The sequence below is a fragment of the Sphaerodactylus townsendi genome, linkage group LG04 (assembly GCF_021028975.2).
Source record: "Sphaerodactylus townsendi isolate TG3544 linkage group LG04, MPM_Stown_v2.3, whole genome shotgun sequence".
In the NCBI taxonomy this organism is placed as follows: domain Eukaryota; kingdom Metazoa; phylum Chordata; class Lepidosauria; order Squamata; family Sphaerodactylidae; genus Sphaerodactylus; species Sphaerodactylus townsendi.
In genome coordinates, this window is record NC_059428.1 from 127587152 (window position 1) to 127609070 (window position 21919).

The following is a 21919-nucleotide window of genomic DNA, read 5'->3' on the forward strand; positions in this document are numbered from 1 at the left end:
TATCATGTCTCTGAACGAAAGTACAAAGTAGGTATCTTGCTGTGTAAGGATTTCAATCTCTGGAAGAGCTTGGTGCTCCTTTGCCTTTTTGCGAACCTTCAGAATTAAGAGGACGGGGGAAATACTAAGTAACTCCAACCTTGCACTTCAGTAAGTACTTTTCAATGGCTGTATTTGGCAGAAAGTTTGATGGTCGGGTTGCCAGATCTGGGCTGGGAAATTCTTGGGCATTTTGGGGGGGATACTGGAGAAGGAGGGTCTCCTCAGGGTACAATGCCATAGAATAACATGTTCCAAAGTAGTCATTTCCTCAGGGCAGGTGTCCTTAACATGGTCCAGGTGAGTGTCATGGTGCTTCTCAACACCTTTTCTGTCATTTGTCTAGTGTTTTTAGGGTGGGGCCAGGTAGGTTTTTGCCCAGCAGGGCTTCTGATTAACTATTGGAGATTTCATTGGCTGTGTATTATGTTTTCTTTTTAGATGTTGCTTTGTTCAGCAGCTGCTACTAAAGTACAAGGCTCTACGCTGTATTACTGAAGTTTGACTGTAGCAATCATTTTGTGGCTGGCTCGATCTCCTGTAGCAGCCATTTTGTGGCAGCCATTTTGTGACTGAGCCACCTTGGCATGTCAGAATTCCAAATATTCCTGCAGGCTTAAAAAAGATGGATACCCCTTGTCCAGTGGAACTGATCTCTGTCCTAGGTGGTGGATAAGGCCACCAAGGGTGGGTTTCCCAGAACTCAGGTGGGTCCAACATCCAAGGTAGCCCACTTACTTTACTTTGTAGGGATGGAAGGTACAGGGAGAAGTATGGCCAATCACATGCTTGTTCATCCAGGCCACTGGCTTAAATATTAAGATTTCTACCATGGCTACAGATTGCCTTATTTCATTATGTCTTGCTTTCACACTTGAACCCACCACAAGTGCTTTCCTGCAGCAAGAGAGCAATTGCCAGTGATGTAGGTATAGATTATTTATGGAGGGGTTCGAGGCAAGGCCATGCCCCACCCACCCCTGGGTGTGTGGCCAAGCCTCCCCAAGCCCCGCCCCGGCCTCAGTGCTTATAAAAGCAGCTCTCCAAGGCCAGATATGGTAGACTCCCCTACCCCGCCCCCCCATCAGCTGGGCTCCCATCCAGCAGCTGGCAGTCCCTTCTGCCCTCCCCTCCAGGCAGAAGTGTAGCTAGGGAAAATGGAGCCTGGTGCAAAATCTGACTTTTGCCCCCCCCCCCATGGGCAGCCACTGTGATGCTGGAATCCACCCCCAAACAGCATCACTTTCAATGGTGAGCCCAGGGACTAGGGAGCCCAGATTCTCCACTCAATCCACCTTAAGGAGAGAACCTGGGTTCCGCAGTTAAAACAACATTGAAAGTGATGCTGTTTTGGGGTGGATTATCTCCCACCCTGAAACAGCATCACTTTCAATGTTTAAACTGGGGACCTCAGATTCTCCCTTTAAATCCATGCCAAAGGGGGTGGATTTAAAAGGAGAATCTGGGGAAATTTGGGGGGTGCCTGCTGTCAGGGGTGCAATTGTTAAGCTAGCACCACCAAACTTTCAGGTTATTTTTAGGAGACACTCCTGATGATACCACCCAGGTTTGGTGAAGTTTGGTTCAGGGGGTCCAAAGTTATGGACCCTCAAATGTGTAGCCCCCATCTATTAGCTCTCTTTGGAAACAATGGGGATGAAGCACCTCCTTTGAGAGTCCATACCATTGCACCCCCTGAACCAAACCTCACCAAACCTGGGTGTATCAGAAGAAGACTATTCTGATGATATCACCTTGGTTTAGTGAAGTCTGGTTCAGGGGGTCCAAAGTTATGGACCCTCAAAGGTGTAGCCCCATCTCCTATTGACTCTCATTGGAAGCAATGCGGGATGGGGCACCCCCTTTGGGAGTCCATAACTTTAGAACCCCTGAACCAAACTTCACCAAACGTGGATGGTATCATCAGGAGAGTCTCCCAATAAATTCCTGAAAGTTTGGTGCTGTTAGCCTAAAAATGTACCCCCTGCAGGCCAAAAACAAAAAAAACACTTAAAATACAAACCCCCCCACAAAGGGTGGGCGGAGCTTCGGGCATGTAATGTGGGGGTTGTTTTTTAAGGCTGTACACCTCACAGTATCATATGCACCTACAGGCTGAATCCTGTGACTGTTTACTCAGGGGAACTTAATGGGAGCTCCTCCACCCCAAGTAAGTGGGCATAAAGTCTGAGGACTTAAACATGAACTTAATGGGAGTTCCTGCCCAGCGAATGTGCATGGGATTGCAGACAAAAATGTGCTCAAGATAAGGATGACTATGACGCTACTATTAGACAATGGGGAAGAAAGCGAGGTAGACCCCTTTGCTAGTTCATGCAGTTGTGGTATCCACACAAACGTCAAGAAGCAGCTCTCACGTTGTAGCAAATATGTGTAAATAGGGGATCAGAAAATTCCCCCAGAACCCAGAGTTGCCAACTGGGGTTGTCAGCACTGAGTTGGGAATTACATGGAGACATGAGAGTGGAGCTTGAGGAGGGAAAGGTTGGGGAAGGGGAGGGCTTCAGTGGGGTGCACTTCAGTGGGGTGCAATCCAATTCAGTGGGGTGCACAATGCACAATCCACTTTCCAGAGCAGCCATTTTCTCCAGGGAACTGACCTCTGTCGCCTGGAAGTCAGTTGTAATAACGGGAGATCTCCAGCCACCACCTGGAGGCTGGCAACCCAATAGCCAGCTCTGCATTGGGGAAATTCCCAGAGATCTGTGGGTGGAGCCTCAGACGTTTAGGGAGAGAAGGAACTAAATGCCATAGAGCAGAGGTGTGTTGGGGGAAAATGGGCCCTGCCCCCCCACTACTTGGCACCCTCCACCACCCCCACACTCCCTGTGTCCCACGTACCTTAGCTTGCAGAGGCGGCAGCAGCCGTCCCAGGCAGCCTGGTGGGGTGGGGCATGGCAGGGCTGGGCTGGGCTGGGCTGGGCTGGGCTGGGTCAAGGCGTGCTCCACAGGCCCATTGCTGGCTCCCGGCCAAGCTTGGTAGTGGGTGGCTCAGGCGAGCACCTCAGGTGGGCGCTGCAGCCGCAGGCTGACTCCTACCCTCCCCAGCCTAGCAGGGAGGCTGGGGAGGGCAGGAGCTGGCCTCAGGCACCTGCCTCAGCTGCTTTCTGCTGAGCTGCAACCACAGGCCAGCTCCTGTTGGCCAGGTTGCTGTGTCACAGGAGAGGCCAAATGCAAGGACCTGGCCGGCACCCAATGCACCCCCCCCCCACAGGACCAAATGGCATGAGCTCCGAGGCATGTGATACCCCATGTCCCAGTGGACAGTACACCACTGCCATAAAGTCCACCTTTCAAAGCAATTTTGTTTCTCCAGGGAACTGTTATCCATGAGCTGTAATTCCTGGTGGTCTCCAGGACCCCCCTGGATGATGGCAACCCAAAAAGAACCAGTTTCCTGTGTATGAGAGAGAATGTGATGAGGTTGCAGAGGCATGCTTCCAAGATGCTGTTCCTGCCCAAAGCATGAACTGTACATTGATTTCCACTGCCGGATGAGGACAAATATCCATCTTTTTTTGCAAGAAGGATCTAATGCCGGCATTTGCAATAAAGTGAACTGGGGGGGAGGGAATCCCCCTTTTTCTTTTTCTCTCTTGTTTTCACTTTGTGATGAATCTTGCTGAACTTGAACTCTTCCCAAGCGCAGTGAGCGATTTTCAGAACAAACCCAAATCTGTTTTCCATCAACACATTTGGAAGGGGTAATTTTAGTTGTCACAATATGAATGACTTGTCTGGGAATGTCATGTTTTCACTACCGTGTGGAGTTATTCATTTGAAGTAGGCCTGGCGGTGGGCGGAAATTTTTGGTTGAAAAGTAATTGCGTCGCTAGCTGACATTCAATTATATTTAAATCAATAATGCAACTTGCCCATTAGGGCTTTCTAGTTTAACTTTGGCAAGCTGAATTCCCCCCCTTTTTTTTCCTTGGAATATGGCTAGGTAAATTATTCTGCCTCCCCTGATAGTGTTTCCAGAACGCAATACTGTAAATTAAACTTTTGATGTATGAAAAGCTTTTGAAATTAATATTTTTTAAAATAATAAAAGATACACCTGGGTGTTTGTGTGGTGGGAGGTGGGGGGCAAACATGAATATTTTCAGATGGTCTGCTCCTGTTCTGATCTGAAAATTTCCTCAGATCTGTTTCACACAGTAGCAATGTTTGTCTGCAATAGGGCTGTCAGATTCAAAGCCAGCAGCACCTTACAGACTAACAGAAGAAAAAGAAGGAGAAGGAGGAGGAGGAGTTGATTAAATTCTTCTTTTCTTTCCTGTAAGAAGTCTCAAGGTGCCTTACAAACTCCTTTTCCCATCCTCTCCCCACATCAGACACCTTGTGAGGCAGGTGGGGCTGAGAGAGTTCTGAAAGAACTGTGAGTTGCCCAAGGTCACCCAGCAGGCTTCATGTGTAAGAATGGGGAAACAAACCTGGTTCACCAGATAAGAGACCTGCCAGTCGTGTGGAGGAGTGGGGAATCAAACCCGGTTCTCCACATTAGATCCACCAAACCCCGTTCTCAAGATTAGATTCGCCATCAAGTGGGGAATACGAAGCAGAAATAGCAGTTTGACACTTTGTCTAAAAGGCCACAAAATGCAGGCGTGCACTTTCTGGCATTCTGGCATCGCTTGATGTTTTCCCCTGTTCCCTTTTCTTTACAAGCATTGCTTCTTTTCAAGCAGGGAGAGCAGGTCCCTGAACCCTGGCAGAACGGTGTTGTTCGGTGCTACAAAAGAGATTCAAAGGAAAGATCTCTTCCAAAGGAAGGTGTCAAGGAAAACAGGACCGACTCTCTAGAGTACATGGGATAACAGGCTGAGTTTTCCCCCATCTTCTGACAAGTTCAGGCTCAGGGACATTGATGCATTTTGATGTCTTGTCACCAAGCAGCATCACATGGATAGATATCAGACTGTGGTGCCCAAGAATCTTAGGGGTGGCTGGTACAAAATCATCGAGGTAAACACATTTGAAATTTCTTGTCTTCCTCTGGGAGCTGCAGTACCCAAAGGGAGGTTTAATAAGGGTATGTTTTATGGCTGCTGCAGCTGGCGCGCTTGCCAGTGTACCAGGCACATGACTGGCATGACAATGGGCATTCCTGCACAGCTCTGGCGGTGTCACAGTCCATTTATATGCCTGTCTGTCTCACATAGGCTGCATGCAGATCACAGCTTTCCAGAGGTCTGGAGGCAGCACCGTGAGATTTTGGTGCTCACCTTTGTTTGCTGTGTTTTGCCAGTGGTCTCTGGTTGTTTCAGATATGGAATAAGGAATTTCAGGTACTGTTTTGGAACAGAAATATCCAAATGTGATAGGTATGTATGGGCTTTGATCTGAACCACATAAGGTTGTCAGAAAATACCTGGATTTTTTTTTTGGGGGGGGGGGTGAGCCTCAGGTTTAAGGAAGGGAGGAACAGTGTTCACCTTCCAAAGTGGCCATTTTCTCAAGGTGAACCAATTTCTGTCACCAGGACATCAGTTGTAATCCCAGGAGATCCTCAACCACAATTTGGTGGTTGCCTGCTCTAGGGCCACAGCAGAGAAAGGTGCAACCTTCTTGACTTTTTGACTAAGGTCGAAAAGTAGACCATGTGGGTGTAGTGTGTGAGCTAGGAACTCTAGACTCTTACTTGGTGCCTATCCAATTTGATGGGCCTTTACAGAGGAATATAATACTGTGTTTCCCCTTTTACCTTTTATCCCATTAATAGGGGTTTCTAGCTTCAGGTTGGAAAATACCTGGAGATTTCAGGGATGGAGACCGGGGAGGATGGAGTTTGGGGTGGTGAGGAACTTCAGTGTTGTCCAATGCCACCATCCAAAGCAACCATTTTCTCTAGGTGAATTGATCTCTGTGGCTTGGCGTTCAGTTGTAACCACAGGAGAGCTCCATCCATCCCCTACTCATTGGCAACCCTACTCATTAGGCCATCACTGCCTTTGGTGAATGGTTTCTGCCCTTTTTTTTTGGAGTGGACTTCTAATGTAATTCCCAACCATTTCTTCCTCATCCTATATCATCACGGCTTTTCGATTAGAAGATGGCTCTTCCCCATCATTTGGGTTTGCATATCCCATGTCTTTATTCCTTTGAAAGCAGTTGTGCTGTGCTGTGCTTTCAGCTCCAGCTGCTTTCTTCCTGACGTTTGGGCTCACTAGCCTCCCTTCATTATCTCTGGAGCTCGATCTGCGCAGAAGCTCGCGGGCTGAGCTCCGTGTCACCATGCTGTTGGCTAAGCAGGAGACAAAGGAGGTTAGCAGACCTGCCTCCTCTGATGAGATTGTGCACACCAGTTTTATAGCGTAATAACAAAAAAGGCTGTAAGTGAATTCCGGCAGAAGGTATTTGATGATGACAGACCGTCGTCAAGGTTAATGGGGAACAAGCGATTAAAACATCAAGCGCTCGGGTATCGGGTGATGCGGACCGTCGTAACGGCTCATGAAGCATTCACCTATGTTAGCACTCCATTATAGGCTTCAGTTTAGGTCCAATTTTCATTTTCCTGATTTATATTTTTTGGGGAAAAAATGTATTCCTTAAGCACAAAAAAGCACGATATGCCAGAGTGATTCCTGTACTCAAATGCAGGGTTTGACTCCATAATTTATATGAATCCCCTATACTTATATGCTTTGCTTTCCCATATTTGACAGCCCCTTCTGTGAGGTTGTTCAGTTTTTTTAAAAAAAGTCTCACAGAGCTCTTGCTTGGACAATGGTAGGGCTGCCAACCTCCAGGTGGGGCCTGGAGCTCTCTTACTATTATAATGGACCACCAGGGAGCCACAATCAGTTCTCCTGGAAAGAAAATGGCTGCTTTGGAGGGTGAAATCTATGGCATTATATTCTGCTAAGGTCCGTCCCTTCCCCAACCCCACCCTCCCCAGACTGCAACTCCCAAATCTCCAGATTCCAGAGCTGGGAATCCTAGAAAGTGAACATCCTCTGCTCACAACTTCTTTTAACTTATCATGTTCTCTCATATTTGGTACCTACCAAAATGAACATGTTCTCAAGCACTTTCTGCCCCCTCACAAATCCTTTTAGTTAACAGCCCTCCTCCCTGACAGGTTCAACTCTAATCTTGTGAACTGGATTTGTTCCCCTGCTCCTCCATATGAGGCCTGTGGGTGACCTTAAGCTAGTCACAGTTGTCTCCAAACAATCTTAGCCCCACCCGCTTCACAGGATGTTTGTTGTGAGGAGAGGAAGGGAAGAAGTTTGTAGGCCACTTTGAGACTCCTTAAAGGTAGTGAAAAACAGGGTTATAAAAACCAAGGCTGCTGTTGTTTCTTCTTCTTCTTCTTCTTCTTCTTCTTCTTCTTCTTCTTCTTCTTCTTCTTCTTCTTCTTCTTCTTCTTCTTCTTCTTCTTCTTCTTCTTCTTCTTCTTCTTCTTCTTCTTCTTCTTCTTCTTCTTCTTCTTCTTCTTCTTCTTCTTGTGTGTGCTCTGTCTTCTGCCTGCCTCACTGCCCTGCCCCCAGTTAGGAACAATGCCTTAAATATACCCAACCATTTCCATGGGTGCAAGGTAGGGTTGCCATCTTCCAGGTGGGCCCTGGAGATCTCCCGGAATTACAACTGATCCCCAGATGACAAGAGATCATTTCTCCTGGATGGAATGGATGCTTTGGAGGGTGGACTCAATAATGTCATACTCCATTGTGGTCCCCTCCCCAGGTTCCAATCCCCAAACCTCCAGGAATTTCTCAAACTGGAGTTGGCAATGCTACTGTACCTTACTGACCGCTCCCACTATTCCAGCCTTCACCCTCTCCATGCTCCATATCTAAATCTCCAGAACAAGACAACCTAGAAATCAACCCATAGAGTGTGACTTCCTCCCTTTTGCAAACACTCCCAAAGAACCTCTTCCAAGGGCCCTGGACTTAGAATTAGCAGGGAGGAGAGAGAGTACGGAAAGCCCCTGTGGGCCTCATACCTACAGAAATGCTTGTGGGGATTCAAGACAATGTTGTTCAAACCCCACTTTGTGACCAGAAGTGGTACAGACTCAGCTGGTTCAAACACGGTGGCACAAGCCCTCTCTTGCCTTCTGCTTAAGGTTGCCAAGCTCCAGGTGGCCCCTGGAGATCTCCTACTATTACAAAGGCTCCCCAGATGGCATAGATCCATTTCCCCTGGAAAACATGGCTGCTTTGGAAGGTGCACCCTGAAAGCCTTCCTCTCTTCAAACCCCAACATTTTCAGGGCTGTCCCCCAAAATCTCCAAGTAGTTCCCAACCCTGAGCTGGCAACCCTACCTCTTTCCTCCATTTGGTAAGGATACAGCTGGACGGTGAAAATAGAAAGAGCCACATATCAAGCCAGGAGGTCTGCTTGTAAGGAAGCCAGGCCGCAACCCAGAGCTCTTCAGAGTGTGCCCTGCCATGAATGTATGTTGGCATCAACCTCGGGAACTCTAATTAATTGTGTTTCCGTTGGTATCACAATTCTTTCAGTTCCATTCTAGGCTTTAAAAAAATATTGCATGCCTTTTTTAAAAAAAAAAAAGTTTCTTTTGAATGTTCCTTGCCAACCGCAGCCGTTGTTTCCCAGTATTTTTTTTTTACAAAGGAATTTTGCCTGCAGCTGAGTGTGACTGGGAATGAAGCTGACTCTCCGTCTCATCTGTCATGCTGAATCCTAGAGCTGGCTGTTAAAAAGGCTTTTGAATGAGTAGCTTCAAATTGAGGCAGTTTGCTGAAGAAGTTCGAACCCAATGAAATGAAAAAAAAATAACAACAGTGGATTAGCTCTCCCTCCACCCATGCGCACCCACAAAATGAGAGAGAAGAAAACACAGACACACACACAGACACACACACACACACAAAATTGAACACTCTACACCGCAGATTTAAGTTTTGAGGACTCACTTTCCCCATGGTGACGTGTTTGCTGTGTTCTGCATTTGTTCCGTTTCATCTTTCTTATGCCTTTGGGGTGGGGGGTGGGGATATGGCAAGTATTTTTCATGTGACATGAGATGGATGGCTGTCAGAATGCTGGTGCACGTTGTTTGACTGATCTTCCTTGAGATTTGGAGGATCCAGCGGGAAAGAACGTCATTCTGAAATTTAACAGTAAATCTCCAGCTCAGGTCAAATGCTCTGTAGGAAGTGACTGCATTCCATTTGCATTTTCATCATCTACAGGGAAACAATAACAGGTCTCATGGTTCAACTGCACGTATCCGGACTTCTTTTCACAAATATTTCTGGCTTGGGCTTGTAAATTTCACGGTCAACCAAATCTTTTACTGTGAGTGTCAGGGTTGAAAACAAGCATTATGATGCAGTCATCTATGAGATTTGCCGTCACAAGGGTGCTTTTTGGGGAGACCTTGGAGGTACCCACAGATGGGGAATAGGAAGTACCTTAAATAAGGTGTACTGCATTGCAGCAAGGTTTGACACTACAGTGGCAAAGCTGGTACTGCTATCTTTCTGCTAATGTGAGTACTTAGAAGCCATTTCTGACTATAGGAAAGTTTGTTTCTGGGAAACGTAGGTGGAGTAATTTCCACATCAGTCAGGAGGCTGCAGTGGGGTGGAGGAAGAGGCTGAGGTTGTTCCCATCTTTCCTTTTCCATCAGGGGAACCTTTCTTCATGGAAGAGGCAGGAGGGAAGGATTTCGCCCAGTGGTGGGATTCAGCAGGTTCGCACCACTTCGGCAGAACCAGTTGTTAAAATGGGGCTTGTAAACAACCAGTTGTTAAATTATTTGAATCCCTCCACCGGAACCAGTTGTTAAATTATTTGAATCCCACCACTGATTTCGCCCCTTTTCTTCTGCAGCCTCCCAATTATGACTAGCATTTTCCCGCCGAGGCAGGAGATCCCCTCTCTCTTAGCACTCATTTTCTGCTGCTTCTCCTGCCGCTGGCAGGAAAAAAATAAGCTTTAAACAATCAAACAATGGTGTGATGTCACTTCTGGGAGAAACCAAGATGTGACATCAGTCTGTTCTAGGAATTGGTGGAGACTCTATGGTTTTATCATAGAGTTTCCAGTGATTTCTAAATAGGTGAGATGTCACTTTTGACATTCCCCAGAAGCGTTGTCAATCTGTCACCTGATGGCATTCTCCACCTTCCCCCCTCCATCAGACTGTTAGATCTGCTGGCTGGGGTGGGGGGTAGGGGGTAGGGGGGCGGTGCCTGACCCTGCTACTACCAGCAAAAAGGTGGTGGGTGGAAAGTAGCACAATATGTAGGGTGTGGGGTCAGCTGTTTTTGTGGTACAAACTTTAAACTAGGTAGTATAAAGGCAATGTCATGTACTCTTGATGTTTCACCTTTGTGTGACCTTGCCATTCTACTAATGAAAATTCCTGTACCGCTTGCACATATGGGATCTGCCAAATGCATCAGTTTTATTAGCAGGCAAAACGCTGAGGAAATTCCAAGAGAAAAGAAAATAACTCTGATTAAGTTGAACGTTGGGGCGGGGTGGGGGTGGGGTGTGATCAGGCATCGCAAAGGGTCGGTAAGATTGTTCAAAAGTAGATTTTGCTGAGCTGTGCCTCTGCAGTTTTGTTTCAGTCTGAGAATACGGCACACTACCAGGACTTTAAAAAAGTAAACTGCATATTATTTCCCTTGTCTAAAAAACCCCAAAAAAACTAATGTGAAGAGAAGCTTAAATGTGCATAGTTCCCAATTTAATGCGCTGACCCGTGTGCTATTGCACAGAGCTGCTTCTTAGACTTATTCCCCATTAAGCATTTCGTAAAAAACTTTTCTGCTTGCTATGGCACGGGGTGCTGGGATAGTACTCAAGCATATTCCCCAGTCAAGCATTAACGAGCTTTTGATTGTGCCGCTTATAATTCAGATTTGTGCCACATTAAGCACTTGGGCTAACTAGGGATGCGATCAAACGCGGTGAACTTGCTGGTTCAGTTCAAATATCTGGTCTTGTTTGTCTTTCTCTTTTGTGGAGGTTGAAGCCATCACTCTTTGTTTTCGTGTCCCTGCCTTTCCACAAAGCACTGAAACATGTATATGTTGTTCATACATTATGAAACCAGCATTATTAATTCCAGAGATATCGTGGTATCAGATTTTTAAACATGGCCCCAGATAATTAAATCTGTACAATAGGGCCATGTACGCGGGGGGGGGGGGGGGCTTTTTTTCTAGAAACCTGGTATAGCCCTTGGATATTCCAAAAATTCTTTTTTTTTAAGGTGAGGTATAATTTTAACCATAGGCTCCCTCACAGTCCAAATTCTGATGGTGCTCAGGAGCCAAGATTCACTGGCAGGGATGGCAGAGGAGAGGCATCTGGGAGCTGGGTACAGAGTGCTGGCAGTGTTTGGTGAAATCTGCCATTTCAGGAAACATGGTGGTGGTGGCTGGATCAAGGACTCAGGGGCACTGCTTTCTCCTTCCTTCCTTCCTTCCTTCCTTCCTTCCTTCCTTCCTTCCTTCCTTCCTTCCTTCCTTCCTTCCTGGTGGTGGCTGGATCAAGGTGGTGGTGGTGGTGGTGGCTGGATCAAGGACTCAGGGGCACTGCTTTCTCCTTCCTTCCTTCCTTCCTTCCTTCCTTCCTTCCTTCCTTCCTTCCTTCCTTCCTTCCTTCCTTCCTTCCTTCCTTCCTTCCTTCCTTCCTTCCTTCCTTCCTTCCTTCCTTCCTTCCTTCCTGCCTGCCTGCCTGCCTGCCTGCCTGCCTGCCTGCCTGCCTGCCTGCCTGCCTTCCTTCCTTCCTTCCTGCCTGCCTGCCTGCCTGCCTGCCTGCCTGCCTGCCTGCCTGCCTGCCTGCCTGCCTGCCTGCCTGCCTGCCTGCCTGCCTGCCTTCCTTCCTTCCTTCCTTCCTTCCTTCCTTCCTTCCTCCCTCCCTCCCTCCCTCCCTCCCTCCCTCCCTCCCTCCCTCCCTCCCTTCCTCCCTCCCTCCCTCAGCTGCTAACCTGGCCAGTGGGATTGCTGACCCTATCCACAAGTCAACACATGCACAATTGGTGGACACTTGTTTTTTTTAATAGAAGCGTTGAGTAATTTTCATGTTACATTCAATATGCTTTGAGCAGAATGTGTGCTCGAAACCCCATGCTTATCCAGCGCCAGCCTCCAGTCTCATTTGTGAAGTCAGCATGCAAACAGATGTCTGCTTTCTAACAGATGTGAGCATATTCACGCGTGGTGCATTTGTGTTCACTGTAACATGTGAATATGTCTGAAGTGACAAAATAGTCACAGCTGGGAGGAGATGAAGATATAGGGTCAAGTTTATCGACAAGTGTGGCGCTCTCTTTCCCACCCCCACCTATTACGCCAGCCTGTACCAGGTGCGGAAGGCAGCCACCCCATGATTGCCTCGTAGGTTCCCTCTTGTTATAATATGATACATTATTTTTTAAATGTTGCATGAGTCATCAGAACAAGTGACAAAAAATGTGCAGACTGAAACAATTCACAGCATATGGAAACAGAAAGGGCAAAAGGAACAGATTCCTGAAATTACAACTGACCTGCAGACTACAGAGATCAGTTTCTGATATTTTGGAAATATTTTCCTCTAGTTTACACACACACACACACACACACACACACACACACACACACACACACACACACACACACACACACACACACACACACACACACACACACACAATTAAAATATAGATATATAGGTAACACAGGAAGTTACAGGGAGACATATTCATTACATTAAAGGGCAAAGGAGAAATTCATTCAATCATAGCTGTAGTATCTTTCAGTGGCATTTCCTCTCCTCCAAAGCTCCAACCGATGTCAGAGTCTGGTCCAATGTGCGAGTTCTTCTCAGCTTCACATTTTCTTTCATTCCCCTCTACAGTTTCAAGAGTTATTTCAAATAGAAAATCCCTTCTCAAAGAACACAGACTCTGTGAAAAGAAAAAGCATGTGACTTATCTGATCCTAGAACAAGAATAACTCGATGGGGCCAAAGCAGTTTGCACGGGAGAACTGTGCCTTTGTAGCATGCTACGGTTCTTGAAAAGTTTGATGAATAAACGGTCAAGCCCGGGTGTGATATACTTGGCTTTTTACAAGTTTCAGATGGCTCATGAGTTCACACAGGGACATTTTGGCAATCACTATACACACAAAGCTTTTGCTAAGTTTTTGGCTGACATTGGGAGCAATTCTAACCAGGTTTGCTCAAAGGTAGGTCTAGATATGTATTTCCCCCCCAAACATATTGAAGCCATGGGTGAGGAAGGCTATATTGTCGAAGGCCAGAATCAAATGATATGTATTTTCCAGACTTATGTGGCCATTGTCTGGAACACTGGGAGCAAAAACTACTGAACCACAACCCAGAAAACTCACACTAGCCAAAAACAAAAAATAAACCCCCAATTTATTTGTTTTTCCTTATTACACCCACCCTCCCCAAGGGGGACAAACATGTACTTGGGTAAAATTGAAAAGTATGCAATAATTAATGTTCTATCAAATCTATTTTTACTGTTTTAGCTACATGAAACACATCATTTATAACTAACTTAGAAAATAAAATTGCCACATTTGACATGTGCATAGAATTTAAAAGTTATAAATGCTTAATTTTGTACAAGCAAAATTGCAAACATGCCGAAAACTTGAGAGCAAACTTGCATGATGCACCCTATGCTGCCTTAGCACATATGACTTATTTTTTGCAATCTGATTAGCAAGATCTTGGTTTTCAATGAAACTTAGATTTCCTCTTAGAGTTTGGTTTTGCCCTACCTCCTTCTGATCTTTTTTCCCCTCCCTCATACATGGAAGGGCAATATTCTATAGTGGTTTGAGGGATAGGTGAAAAAGACAACCACATCAGGTCAAAGGGACAATGGAGGGCTGTTCATCTGTTGAGAAGCAACTGAAAACACTGCGTGCTCCCCCCGTGAAGATTATGAATCTTTCTAGGTACAGAAATGCATCTTGGAGTTAGAAGCAGAAGAGTTTGGATTTTCTCAACTATAAGCAGACTCAAAGGGGCTTACAAACTCCTTCCCTTCCTCTCCCCCACATCAGGTCTCTTGTGAGGTAGGTGGGGCTGAGAGAGTTCTGAGAGAACTGTAACTAGCCCATGGTTACCCAAAAGGCTTCATGTGTAGGAGCAGGGAAACAAATCCAGTTAACCAGATGAGAGTCTGTTTCTCATATGGAGGAGCAGGGAATCAAATCCAGTTCTCCTGATTAGAGTCCACAATTTGCAACTGATAGATAGATAGATAGATAGATAGATAGATAGATAGATAGATAGATAGATAGATAGATAGATAGATAGATAGATAGATAGATAGATAGATAGATAGATAGATAGATAGATAGATAGATAGATAGATAGATCCGTGAAACTTACTAGGTCAGCCTGTGGACACATTTGCAATTTTGATATGGCTTGGTGGGCACAGCGATAAAATGGCTGCCACAAAATAGCTGCAACAGGAGGAGGAGGCAAACCACAAAATGACTGGCATAACTTACTTTCAGTAACACAGTGCAGGTCCTTGTGCTGTGGTAGCAGCTGCTGCCAACTGTGTTGACAAATCTGCACAGCCAATCAAATTTCCACTAAACTGTTGGAAGCCTCGCTGGGCAAATGCCTTATCAGGCCCCATCCACTTCCTAAAAACACCTGGTGGAGCTTGCCACAGCAGACCCTGACACTGCAAACAGGACAGCCACGGGGCTGGCTCGGTCACTCCTCTGCCTCTGTGACCTGAGGAAGTTATCAAGGTGTGCCTAACAGATTTGCCGGCCTTGGATCTGAGCTATTTTGTAGAAGAGTAGGGTAGACACTGGCTGCCTTTTAGTTGCTGAGGGAAAACTTTAGAAAATGGGGGGGAGGGGAGGAGAGAAATTAAGCACACTGAAACACCATTTCAATGAAAATAGACAATGTTCCAGCTTTCCTCCCCCCTCGCTTTGCATTCAGCCACACTTCCCTGTTTGCCAGCTCTTGTTGGATAATGACCAACTTCTCACAGAAAGCTGCAAATACCAGGCTGCCAGTCAGTTGTCCATCACGCTAACAGGTGCACCGCCATTGTCATTGTCAAGCTGAATGCTGGGGGATCAGTCAGACAGGTGGAGTAATTTGTTCATCTCGCGGTGGCAGGAGGGGACAGCTCATCAAAAGAGAAATTGTGGCTTCACCTGGCATGTTTGGTGCTTGGAAGCGTAACCTGGAGTTTGAAGTTGCTTTGCAGAAACTGAAGGAGAGCAGATATTGTTTTCTGGATCCCAGCGCATGTTTTTTTTGTTCATCTCTCCTTTAAAAAAAATCAATATCTCCTCTTCTTTGTCTCTATCTGTTTCCAATTTCTCACTCGCTCGTCTTGTATCTTTCCTCCACCAAACCTTGAGTAGTACGTCATGGTCTGTGGCGCTCCTCGAATGCTTCATTACTCCAGCTGCTCGCCAACCTGCTTAGTCCGCACCAACACAATTAAAAGGGACGGGGCTGAAATGAAGTAGGTGGATGGCACACAGCCTATTCCCCCCGCCCCGCCACATATATTTTTAAAATACAGCTTTAAACTCCTTCAGTCACTCATTTTGTCTGAAGAGACGAAGAACAGAGGTTGCAAATGTATGTGGAAATCAGGAGCACTCAGTTACTGAGGTCCAGCTAAGATGGATGCTGGTTACACTTACATTTGCTCCTCTTCACATTAGTCAGTGGAGTCGCATATTTGCATTTGAAAAGAAATCCATTAAGGCATTCTGAAGCAGTTATGCTCTTTTAAGTCCAATGAAGTCAAAGGGCCAGTGGCATAGCACCAAGAGGGCCGGGGTGTGTGATGCGCCAGGCACCGGAATGGTGGGAGCATCGCCAGGCCGTGGAGGGGGTGTGGCAGGGGTGGGCAGCACCGTGGCAGGGGCGCAGGTTGCGCACGTACCCCAGGCGCAGTTTCCCTTGCTCTGCCTCTGCAGAGGGCTGAGAAGGGGGTAATTCGGGTTTGTGACGGCATTTCTGTTCTCCACCTAAAGTGGCCAGGTCCCCACTAGCCACCTGCAAGGGTAGGAATGCCAATCCATGCTGAGAAATTCCTGGAGATTTGATAATGGAGCCTGGGGAGGACAGGAATTTCAGTGAGGGAAAATGTCATAAAACTCACCCTCCAAAGCAACCATTTTATCCAGAGGGACAGACCTCTGTAGTCTGGAGGTAAGCTGTAATTCTGTCGGATCCTAGAATTCTCACATTATGCTCAATGTATGCCTGTCTGAGGATGTGCTTTAAATCCCACACACATCCAGGTACTGGTTCCTGGTTTGAAATGCAACATGGACTCATATTACTTGTTTCTTACAAAGAAATGTACACCACACAAACAAAAAGAGGGAGGAACAACTTAACCCTACAAACTAAAATTAAGAATTCCTAAGAGGTCAAGGTAGTGGTTAAGAGAAGGTGCGCTCTAATCTGGGAAACCGGGTTTTGATTCCCTGCTCTGCCACTTGAACTGTGGAGGCGTAATCTGGTGAATCAGATTAGCTTGTGCACTCCAACATATCCCAGCTGGGTGACCTTGGGCTAGTCACAGCTCTTCAGAGCTCTCTCAGCCCCACCCACCTCACAGGGTGTTTATTGTGAGGGAGGAAGGGAAAGGAGATTTTAAGCCCCTTTGAGTTTCCTACAGGAGAGAAAGGGGTGATATAAATCCAAACTTTTATCTTCTTCTAAGCCATTCGCGGCCTTCGACCTGCATACCTACGGGACCATCTCTCCCCATATTGCCCCGGTAGGCCCCTCCGTTCTTCGGGGGTGGACCTGTTGGTGATCCCTGGCTGCAAAGCGATCCGGCTGGCCTTAACAAGGGCCAGGGCTTTTACATCCCTGGCCCCTACATGGTGGAACAGCCTCCCAGGTGAGATCAGGGCCCTGCGGGACATACAGAGTTTCCACAGGGCCTACAAAACAGACCTGTTCCGCCAGGCATTTGGCCAGCCGGAATAACGTCGGATATTCACTACAAATAATATCTGGCCTCCCGTGGGCACAGGGAAGAGAGAGAAGGGGAAAAATAAAAATTCTCACACCATCAACAAAATAGGCTTTTAACTTTGTGAGGGTGAAATGTTTTAGTAGTTTGGTAGCTGGTTAATGTTTTAATGTATTTATTGATGTGAACCACCCTGAGCCCCTAGGGGGAGGGCAGTATATAAATTGAATAAATAAATAAATAAATAAAAATAAAAAAACAGCTAAGTATGAAAAACCCATATGCATTTATTACAAATTAAAATAATCAACATAATATAGAAGAATGTTAAAATAACCTGCTTATGTACATATTATCACAATGCCAATACATGGGCAGCCCCATACAAATGGCAAGGTAGGTGGTGGCGGCAGCACAATTTGCCATGCCTCCTTTCCCAGAGAGGCTTCCCAGTGGCACAGGAAGGCTTGCAAAACAGAACCACCTCCCCACTGCCAAGACGTCTCTAAGGAGCTAAATAGACTTACACGCCCCTAAATTAGAATTTCCCCACTGCTGAAATTAACCAGAGAATGGCTGGGAGGAAGCCAACTAATGTTGGCTCCTCCCGCAGACTCCCCCCACAGCACTGGGGGCAGTAGGGCACTGGGGCGCTGACACAGCATTCCACGTAACGTCTTAGTGCCAGGGGAAGCCAGCACACACCACACACCAGCGTTTTCGCCCCTTTGCTGGGATATGTACTCCAGGGAGGGCATATCCGCCAGCTTCTTCCACCAGCGGATTCAGCCAACCCCAAATGGGGCTCAAAGAGGTCCTATGGGACCTTTTTTTTACCCTAAAATTCAGACGCGTTTGGGCCTGCTGGCCTTCCTCAGTGGTCTTCCACAGAAAGTCATGTATTCTATTTCAGTGGCTCCAGATTAAAACAATTTTCTATGACTGAAACGTTATAGGATTTTGCCATAGCAGAATTGGGAATGCATATTTATTTATTTATTTATTTATTTATTTATTCATTCATTCATTCATTCATTCATTCATCCATTCATTCATTCATTCATTCATTTATTTATTTCATTGGACTTCAGAGACCATCTCATTCCCTAAAGGGCTCGAGGCGGTTCACAACACAGACAATGTATTTGTTACAAATCAAAATCATCAACACATTATAGAAGGCACATAATAGCCTGCCTTAGGTACACAATATCACACTGACAATACACAACCAATAAATTACTTAAAATACCTCTAAAAACATTAAGATCGATATGCAGCATAATAACTCATCTTAGCGGCATCCAGTCTTAAGGCTGGGAGGGACTGGCAGCACCTCAGATGGAACTAATATAGGGCACTGCCAGAGATGACACTGTGGCGGGGCCTCACAAGGATATTATTTTGTGTGGAAGACTTTGGTACCAACGTTAAACAACTTTCCAATGTTAAAAAAATTTCTAACAATTGGTATCAGTCACAAAAATGTTATAATTGTAATGTGTAGTCTGGTGGCTGCTACACTGTATTATTGTATTACTTTTGACCACTGAGGAAGGCCAGCAGGCCGAATTGCGTCTGATTTTAATGATCAAAAAAGTATCCCATAGGACCCCTTTGTGTATTGTCATTGTGATATTGTGTACATAAGGCAGGCTATTATGTGCCTTCTATAATGTGTGGATGATTTTGATTTGTAATAAATACATACCCTGTTTCCCCTAATATAAGACATCCCTGAAAAATAAGACATAGTAGAGGTTTTGCTGAAGTGCGAAATATAAGGCATCCCCCGAAAGTAAGACATAGCAAAGTTTTTGTTTGGAAGTATGCCTGATGAACAGAACACAGGAAAAATAAGACATCCCCTCTAAAATAAGACATAGCACATCTTTGGGAGCAAAATTTAATATAAGACACTGTCTTATATTCGGGGAAACACGGTATGTGTTTTTGATACCTAGCAGTTTTACATTTAGTGACCCTTTTAATTACTTCTTGACCTTTTAGGTACTTAATAAAAAAGAAAGGTATAGATCTGCAGGCAGGAAGCATGGGAATTCAGTGCATCCTAGTGTCAAGCAGTGCAGGATGGTCCAGTGGGAAAGTAATTCCTCACCACTCTGTGTGAGAAGACCAGAGTTCAACAGGAGAGCCCAGAAATCATTCTAGTCTTTGCATAAAAAAATCACAAAGTGACAATGATAGAAAAGCACTTTTCCTAATTGCTGCATAGGCCTACTCACTTTGACAAACAAAATACCTTTTCATTTTTTAAAAAAAAAATGGTCCACGGATTAAGAAAGTCTGGGCAATCAAAATGTGATTGCATGATTAATTCAATTTCATCTGTCCACTTGGATCGTAACGGTTTTCTCATTAGGAAATTGGGCCCCATGCAACTAAGTAATAGCTATTGTTAGAATCAGACTTGAAAGAGTGTTCCCCTACAGAGCGCGCCACATTCAGCCTGCCATTTGGAATAATAAAGTACTTATGCCATAAGTTGATAATATATACTGTTGACAATGTGGTTTTATTAGTTCCCATATCATTTTAAAGTGTTGTGATTTGGCTTCCCAACCGGGAGCCTGATAATCTAGTTTCTGGCTTATCATTTCAGTGATGCTGCCTGATAATTTTGAAGAAAGTAGCATTGGTGCTTAAGGTAAATGCAGCCAATTTTCCATGTGACTTTACATAGATCAAGAAAAAAAAAAGATTGTGTTTTGAAGTGCTGTCAAACTGTGGAATTCAGTTCACTTGAAAAGATTCCTGACCACCATTACATGATCTTCCCCCCCTTTTTGGGAGGGGGTTCTGGATTGAATTGATGCTTCAATGTTTCACAGCCTCGTACTGTATTCTATACTCCTTGTATGTTTGATGCTTCATAGATTGTCCCCTTCCCCCCAAAAAAATAAAAGAACAAACAGAGATATGCGATGAATGAACAGGCAAGGAAAACCTGAGTGAGCTCAGAAAATGGAATCGAGGAGGAAGCAAAGAAGCGTGGGATTTTTCCTAGATCAGTGGTTGCGAACCTTTGGCACTCCAGATGTTATGGACTACAATTACCATCAGCCCCTGCCAGCATGGTCAATTGGCCATGCTGGAAGGGGCTGATGGGAATTGTAGTCCATAACATCTGGAGTGCCAAAGGTTTGCCACCACTGTCCTAGATAAAGAAGAGGAGAAGGAGGAGTTTGGATTTACACTCCACTTTTTTCTACTTTAAGGAGTCTTAATCACCTCCCCTTCCTTTCCACACAGCAGGTAGGTGCGGCTGAGAGAGTTCTGAGAGAACTGTGACTACCTCAAGGTCACCCAACAGGTTTCATGTGGAAGAGTGGAGAAACAAATATAGTTCATTACATAAGAAACCACCACTCATGTGGGGGAAAGGGGAAATGAAACCCAGTTCTCCAGACTGAAGTCCTTTGCTCTGAACTGCCACACCACACTGGCTTTTATGAGTTAGGTGACTGAGATTCATTTTCAGCGGTTACCCTCCTCTTGACAAGCTGTCCTGAGGTGGTCCCACCTGGTCATTCCTGATTGCCTGAAAACTTTTAAAGCTACCCAAACATAAGAAACCACCACTCATGTGGAGGAAAGGGGAAATGAAACCCAGTTCTCCAGACTGAAGTCCTTTGCTCTGAACTGCCACACCACACCGGCTTTTATGAGTTAGGTGACTGAGATTCATTTTCAGCGGTTACCCTCCTCTTGACAAGCTGTCCTGAGGTGGTCCCACCTGGTCATTCCTGATTGCCTGAAAACTTTTAAAGCTACCCAAATTCTCTATTTGTGTGGAATGTAAAGCTTTACTATTTTAATAATTTCCTTCTTCCTGGTGAATAGTGTCTTAATTAATTTACTGACTTATGCTTTATGTATTTTAATGACATTCCACAAATCTCGTCCCTGGAAATTTTGCATGTATATTAATGGGGGGTCCAGAAGAATCAGTAATCTACTTAACTATTGTCAAGCATACATAATGCTTATTTTTTAATAAAATGCCTACATTCGTTCCTTGTGCTTTTAATTAAGGTTTTCCGCTGAAGATGAGTTTTCTAAAGCTTCAGCTGAAACCCAATGGGTTATGAAATAAAATCCTGTCTGGACATGCTTTTATTATATCCAGACATTTATTGAGAGCTGGTGTGGTACAATGAGTGGCAGAGATAGGGTTGCCAATTCCAAGCTAGGAAATTCCTGGCAATTTGGGGTAAGAAATAGAGAAGGCAGGTTTAGGGAGCTGTGCTGGCAGGGCGGGTGGGCCGCTATGGCAGCATCAGCACTGAGGAGGCTTCTGAGGTGGGGAGTCACCCTGACACAAGGTCAGTCAGGTCACTGTCAGGTCTAAACACAACACAGCAAGCCAGGGGAAAGTCCAGGAAACAAAGTCAAGCAGTCGAGAGGGCCAAGTAACAGGGTATAGACAAACCAGGAGGGAGTAGCTAAGAAACAAGGTCATGGAAAGCCAGTCCAAAGTCAAAGCAAGATCCACAACAGTCAGAAAAGTGGCATGCAGGAGTTGCCCAGAAACTCGCACGTTGCACCCACCCCTGTAGCTCTTTACTGAAGCTCATTATATGCTTCTGGCCTGCTTGCTTGAGAAGGCTTCTGCAAAGACTTCAACCCACACCGGGCTTGCAAGCAAGTAGAATCCTGCCTCTCTTTCAAGGCCACCCTCAGTCCCTGTCAGCAACACTGTGTTACATCTGAGGAATCATTAGAGCTATCATTCCCCCTGGTATTCCTGATAAGCCCTGAACTGGGAAGCTGTAGTTCTTCCTCTTCTGCTGACACAACTGGCATGGCTCTGTGAGGCTCAGGCAAGTCTTCCTCTGATGAGCAGTCAGTCATAGCAGGGGGGGCTATGACAGGAGGTAAAGGGTCATA

The 21919-nt window shown here is 45.6% G+C and overlaps 1 protein-coding gene and 1 long non-coding RNA gene across 5 annotated transcripts in view; both read left to right on the top strand.

Annotated features, from left to right (window-relative positions):
• The window catches only part of PCDH9 (protocadherin 9), a 959062-nt gene that overhangs the window by 328410 nt on the left and 608733 nt on the right, over nucleotides 1-21919 (top strand). The gene's annotated exons all lie outside the window — the stretch shown is intronic.
• LOC125432094 lies at nucleotides 1254-16501 on the top strand. Its single transcript, XR_007244396.1, has 3 exons — nucleotides 1254-1433; nucleotides 9589-9593; nucleotides 16460-16501. It is a non-coding gene; the product is annotated as an uncharacterized LOC125432094 (long non-coding RNA).